Source organism: Bos grunniens, chromosome 21, assembly GCF_055505025.1.
Source record: "Bos grunniens cultivar Pamir isolate PY7600 chromosome 21, Bosgru_T2T1.0, whole genome shotgun sequence".
Classification (NCBI taxonomy): Eukaryota; Metazoa; Chordata; class Mammalia; order Artiodactyla; family Bovidae; genus Bos; species Bos grunniens.
Genome location: NC_141185.1, coordinates 8,339,812 through 8,347,090, shown reverse-complemented (window position 1 = coordinate 8,347,090; position 7,279 = coordinate 8,339,812).

The window sequence follows — 7,279 nt, the reverse complement described above, 5'->3', positions numbered from 1 at the left end:
AGCATTTTTAAAACCCCTACTGTGTGCCAGGCGCTTCCTTTGCACACTCCCCTCTGATACTCACAGCAAAATGGAAAGTCATTTGCATGCGTTTTGCTTTCCAGATCGTGAATAGAAGATAGAAGGGTGAAGGGACAGAGTCAAGGTGACAGGTTTCCTAGAGCGGAACCCAGAGTGTCTCGGTTCCAAACCAGCGCTCTTTCTCTTAAAGACTGTCCTTCCTTCCTTCCTTCCTTCCTTTGTTTCTCCCTCTCGCCCTTCTGCTCTTCCTACCTCCTTCTTTTCTAATTTATTTTTTATTTTATTTTGGCGTATGGTTGATTTACAATATTGTGTTAGTTTCAGGTGTACAGCAAGTGTATCATTTATACATATACATACATCTGTTCTTTTTCAGATTCTTTTCCCATACTGGTTATTACAGAATATTGAAGACTCTTCTTTCATAATGAAGGTTCATTTTTAAAGCAACGTTGGCAAATTCAGTATTTAGCTAAGTGAAGGAGATAATGGACTAAAAACAGTCACAACATGCGGGTTGTGAGTTAAGTTTTCTTTGGGGCAAAATAAGGATTGCAGCCAGGAGACAGCACCTCTCAGCTCCGAGAGACTGCTCCAGAGCAGCGGTGGAAGGTCAGCGTGCAAGATTCGGTGAAGGGGAGTTCAGTGCAGTCAAGCGCTTGTTTTACAAAGGGTTTTCGCAAGTCACAAGGCTCTGATGTCACCGTGAAGGGGCTTAGTTCTTTTCTAGATATGAGGAGATGCAAGGATTGGGATCATGAAATCAGTTCCTGAAAATATCTAGCTGTCGAAGGACCTGTTCCACTAGTTTCCCTGGAGCACAGAGTGCCTCACTCTCCTCCCTGAATTCCCCCCGGCGGGTGTTGAAGGTCAGAAGCTGCAGCAACAGAGGGTTCAGTCTCCGCAGAGTCAGATAGAAATACCCTTGGCATTATTGCTCAGTCACTGGCAAATGCCCTTGGCAAGTGCCAATTTGTAGTTGACAGAGGTGATGAAAAGCCATTGAAAACTGAACAGTAGAAACCTATTGACATAAAAAAAAAATAAGCTGCATCGTGAGGGTATTGTCGCTTGCCGGAGTTCTGGCCTCCTTTGAACCTAACTCCGTCCCACCAGGGTCTACTGAATCCCCAGAGCTCATGGCAAACCCTCCAATAGGTTCTACAAAAGGGCCAGAGAATAGAGAGGAACAAGGGAAGGAATATCCCGGGAGAGGAGGCAGCACATTCGTTCAGTTATTGAGTCAAGAAGCGTTTCCTGAACACCCAATGCTGTGGCTCCACAGTGAGAACACAGTGCTGACCGGTCATGGTCATGTTTAAAGACCAGAGAAGAAAGCAGGCAAGTCAGTGGGATATAACTCACAGGTGTAACCTGGGCCTTGACAGTGGAAAGGAATGAGCACTCTGGGAATATAGAAAGTGAAGTGTTAGAAACTCGCTCGTGACTGACTCTTTGCTACCCATGGACTGTAAGCCCACCAGGCTCCTCTGTCCATGGGATTCTCCAGGCAAGAATACTGGAGTGTCTTGCCATTCTCTTCTCCAGAGGATCTTCCTGACCCAGGGATTGAAATTGGGTCTCCTGCATTGCAGGCAGATTCTTTCTGGGAGTCTAAGAAGGGGATGTTGCACGGTGTAGGAGCCGCTGAAGAATTGGTGCTTTTGAACTGTGGTGTTGGAGAAGACTCTTGAGACACCCTTGGACTGCAAGGAAATCCAACCAGTCCATCCTAAAGGAGATCAGTCCTGGGTGTTCATTGGAAGGACTGATGTTGAAGCTGAAACCCCAACACTTTGGCTACCTGATGTAAAGAGCTGACTCATTGGAAAAGACCCTGATGCTGGGAAGATTGAGGGCAAGAGGAGAAGGGGACGACAGAGGATGGGATGATTGGATGGCATCACTGACTCAATAGACACGAGTTTGGGTAAACTCTGGGAGTTGGTAATGGACAGGGAGGTCTGGCATGCTGTGGTTCATGGGGTCGCAAACAGCTAACAGTCAGACACGGCTGAGCGACCGAACTGAACTGAACTGAACTGAAGAAGGGGATAATCTAATGGACTTGGGAAGATGGAATGGGACAAGGGGGACTTCCTGGAAGCAGTGTTAGGGATTGGAGAAGAGATGCAAAGATCTGGAGAACTGCGGTGGCATGTAGACAAGAGATGGCTTGGTGCGGTTTGGGAAGGCTGAGTGTAGTGTCTGGAGGTGAAGGTGGGAGGAAGCGGAGCCCTCCACCCTCTGCCCTGCAGGGACATTTCTACCTTGTCTTGTGTCTCTGGGGCTCCAGGAAAGCTATTTGATCTGGGAGAGTCGTGGTCAGTAGGGCATGTTAGATGTAACCTTCCATAGAGGACTGGAATGGAACGAATTAGAGGCAGGTTGTTGTAGCTGAATTATGCTGCCCCTCCAAATTCATATGTTACAGTTCTAATCCTCAGTATCCCAGGATACAACTGTATTTGGGGGCAGAATTTTTAAAGAGGTAAACAAGTTAAAAAGAGGTAATAGACGTTTGTCCTAATCCAATATGACTGGTGTCTTTATGAGAAGAGGAGGTCAGGACCCAGACTGGCAGAGGGGAAAGACACAGGATGCAGGGAGAAGGTGGCCATCTGTAAGCCCAGGAGAGAGGCCTCAGAGGAAACCAGTCCTGCTGACACCTGGCTCTCAGACTTGTAGCCTCTAGAACTGGGAGGATGAACTTCTGATGTTTAAGCCCTGGGGTGTGTGGTCTTTTGTGATGGCAACCCTAGAAAACTACCACAGACATCAACTCAGGTTACCTTGGAGACCAGGGAGGCATCTGCTGCTGTGGCCCAGGTGAGAGGTGATGATGGCCCAGAGTGTGTCCCAGAAAGTACACAGAAAGGAGAGGTTTATGTCACAGGATGGATAGAACAGAATGTAGCAGGTGAGTGGAGGGTAAGGAGGGAGGCAGGTGATGATCCATGTGGGGAAAAGGGTGATTGGGCGATGAGAAGAGTGATGGATGACCAGTAGAAAACAAGAGGCAAGAGAACGAAGTCCTATCAGAGGAGGGGGAAATTAAGACCCTGATTCTTTCTGATGGTTGACTCAATCCTATTCATTAACCCCCGGATCCAGGCTCATGGTATGCATCCATGTATTGAAGTGAGGAAATGTCCCACTGTCCACCTTCTGCCTCTGCAGAGACATTCTGCCTCTGCCCCGTCTTCCTGACTGATCATGCAGTAGCACTTGGATCTTTACATCCATGTGAACCAGTCCAGGGCCCCTTCCCCAGAGCCCGGCAGAGTCTGCTCTCTGCCCCATGAGTCTCTGCCTTGATGACCTGGGTTGGCGGTGGAAACCTACCTCATATGTTTTCCCTTGAGAATTGTTTTCTCTGCAATTATTTCTTGCTTCCACAATAAAGACAAAATTGGCAAGATCTATGGATATTTATTCATTTTTTTCTTAATTTTCTCGTTAACTAATTGCAGAACTGAGTTGATTGCCAGCCTTTACTGGGCATTTTCAGAAAGGCTGGTTGACTTTATTGACCTATGTTTTTAAGGTATAACTCAGAATGCCCTTAAACTTGGTTTTTCTGTTCTTTTAAGGGAGAACTTGGTTTCCTCCTCTGGGTTCCTGGAGCCCTTGGAAAACCCTCTGTAGCATTCTTTGCCTTGTTTTCTGCGAAATTGGTTGTATTTTACCTTGCTCTGCTTGAGGAGAGGGATGTTATTTATCCTGAGCTCTAGGTAGAGCAAGAAATCTTTGAAAAGTATTTGTTTAATGGAATAGAATTGAATCCAACCGAAGAGAATTTTTTTTTTTGCTTGCCTAGTAGAATTCCTCGCTTCAGTTGTTAGTCATTCATGGACTAAGCGTGAGCTGAGTCCCGTGCTGGCTAAAGGAAACACAACTGAATGTAGCAACCCCTGGCTTCAACTGGTTCCTAATCTAGAAGCCAGTGAAAATGCTCATGTTGCTTTTTTTCTTTTATTTTGTTGGCAGTGGTGGTGGTGTTCTTTCTCTCTTCTTTAATATGCTTGTCTTGTGGAGAAGTTTTTCTAGAAGTAAATGGTGCCCTTAGAGAAGAGCGCCTGCCAGAGAGTTGATCTGATGCTTGATCTGTGTCCTGGGCTGTTTCGAGCACTCGCTGTGTGTCTTAGTCCACTCAGGCTGCCTCACCAAACACTACAGACTGGGACGCAGAAACACTCGGCGTTTATTTTTTCACAGTCCTGGAGATGAGAAGTCCATGCTCAGGGTTCAGGTAAATTCCCAGCTTGTAGATGGAGCCTTCTCACTGCAAATGCACCTTTATGTAGCATTTCTTTTGTGTGCTTGTGGAGAGAGAGGGGGAGATAAAAAAAGTACTCTTCTAGTACAGAGAGAAGAGTGAGAGAGAGAGGTATCTGGTGTCTCTTCCTCTTTTTGCAAGGATACCAGCGCTATCGGATTCGAGCCCCACCCTTATGACCTCAATTTAGCCCTTACCACCTCCTTTATTAACCTCTCCTCCAAATCAAAATACAGTCCTGATGGGGGTTAGAGATTCAACACAAGCACTGGGGTGAGGGGGTACAATTCAACTCAAAACAAAGTATTTGTCTTGTTTCCTCTTCATGATGGCTCTAGAAATAGGTCCTCTTATGCTTTTCCTAGGGCTTCCCAGGTGGCTCAGTGGTAAAGAATCTGCATGCCAACACAGAAGATGTGGGCTTGATCTCTGGGCTCTGGGTTGGGAAGATCCCCTGGAGGAGGAAATGGCAACTACTCCAGTGTTCTTGCCTGGGAAATCCCATGGACAGAGGAGCCTGTCAGGCTATAGTTCATGGGGTCACAAAGAATCAGACATGACTTAGTGACTAAACAACAATGATGCTTCTACTATCTGAGATCCAGGAGCACAGGCCCAGAGTTCCAGAGCTGTTGGGGGTGCAGAGCTGAGCTCCGACCTCCTTCATCTGACTCCAAGGCCCACCACCGTAATCCCTCCTCCCTGCTGAGAGCTACAGGCCTCCTAGTCAATGGGCCATGGCCAGAAGTTTGCAACATGTTTTGTCTATTACTATGTATTTTGTTTAATCAAATGTAATGAGGTTTGTGAAGCAGTAAACTGAAGTTATTTTCAAGTAGGAACTGTATTTAGCACCGTTAATTGAATCAGTCTAGTTAGTTAGAATAGAACAGTGGCTGTTTGCCCTGTAATAAGGAAATTGAGTTTCTCATAAAACAGCTAATTCATGTCCTGCCACACTGTGGAGCATACCACAGGCTCAGCGTCCCGAGCACTCTTCCAGCCCGTGTTGGCTCTGCCTGGACCGCAGTGTGGTCGGGACAAGTCATCTTGGTTTTGGTGTGTTCCGATCAGCTCTGGGGACAGCGAGGGAACCTTAGCTACTGAGTGGGGCTAGCTGTGTATGATCGTGTTGACCCCTCTCTGTGCTGTTAGGGGTGGGTGGCAAGTTTCAGAGAGGCTCAGTAACGAGATAGAATGGCACAGGGGATGTAGCTTCGTGAAAAGTCTATTGTTTTTTTCCTATCCAGTATCCATTCCTTCTTCTGACAACTTTCCCCCAGTATAACTTTGGGGTTCCTGATAAAATAAAATCGGCTCTAAAAGCCTGGCTGTTTCACACATTGAAGATGGACGCTGCTGCCCTTAGCGGCTTCCTCTACATTCGAGTCCAGTGGAAGTGATGCTTTGGGCCTTTTGAATCTGTGTGAGAAACTGCTTCTGCCCTGGATTCTTGACTCCTTGCCCTTGGCTCCCAGGCCCCATGCCATCAAGCCCAAGATAATCCACAAAAGGCTTATGTAGGGAAACACAGGGCCCTGGCCGAGAGTCCCAGCTCAGCTACCTACTTACTGATCACGTTGATGGGTCTTCCAGTCCCTGTTGAGCCACCCCAGATGAAGCACTATCAAGAAGAGGCAGATGGTCCCCACGCAGCCCAGCTTTTAGGTTTGGGAGCAGAATGAATGAGGGCTCATGTTTATAAGTTGCAAAGTTTGGGTGTGTCTCACGGAGCAAGTGATGACCAAATCAGGGACTCATGCCTTTCTCCCCGACTCTCCATCTGCAGTGGGTTAGAAGTAACTCCTGGTTTTCATGAGGAGTCACATGCCTCAGGCCTGGCCAGCTGCCTGAACTCTGAAGTTGCAAATCCCCCTGGACACTGTCATTCATTCAGGGAGTCATGCCACAAATCAAGCCAGTGGGGCTCAATTTGGGGACTTTTGTCTGAACTGGACAAATGAAATTCTGAAGCTTCCAGGGGTTACTATAAGAAATGGGCCTGCCTGATGGGAAACTCAAAATGTGAGTAGACAAACTCAAAGTCAGCACGGCTGAGAACCGAGGTCATTTTATTGAGCTCCTAGATTCAGTGTACCTGAAACCACACTGTTCTTGCTGTTCTTGGATATTTCCATTGCTCTAGCCTACACTTTCTCTGTTTCTATCTCTGTCTCTTTATTTTTACTCATTGGTCACTTGACATTGAAATTTAGTAATTTAACTTTCTTGTCCAGGAATATGCTGTTTATTTAAAATCTTGATTAATGTTTTTGTTTTCAAAATTCTCCCCAGCTCTCATCTGTGTGTGTGTGTGTGTGTGCGTGTGTGCACGTTCAGTTGTGCCTGATTCTTTGTGACCCCGTGAACTGTAGCCCGTCAGGCTCTTCTGTCCACGGAATTTTCCAGGCAAGAACTCTGGAGTGGGTTGCCATTACCTTCTCCAAGGGATCCTCCCAACCCAGGGATCAAACCCACATCTCTTGTCTCCTGCATTGGCAGGCAGGTTCTTTACCAGCTGACCCACCAGGGAGGTCTTATCTATTCCATCTAAATGTAGATGTGTCTGTCAGAGTTAACTGCTCACATGCATCGTTTCTCGCTTCTCTCATCCTGACAGCATTAAGAGAAGACATCAGTCTTGATCACACAGGGTGTCCTTGATTACAGATAACCACATCTTAAATGTGGCTCTTGCCTTGGTTGATAAGCCCCCCAGCTGATCTGCCGTTACCAGTCCATTTTCCCCTGCTTCCCCTCAAGTGTTGTGTTCTTCAGGGCCTCAACAGAGCTCCTGTGGGTCTTTCACCACCCCGCTCTCCCTGTGTGATGTCATGCGTTCCTGTGCTTCATTTTCCATTTGTGCTAATGATTCTTTCATTCCTTTGAATCTCTCCTGTCTCTTCTTTCATCATCACGTGTCTTTGGTCAACCCTTTTGTTCCCCTCTTCCCCTTTTTAAGGATTCATGAGGTTACAC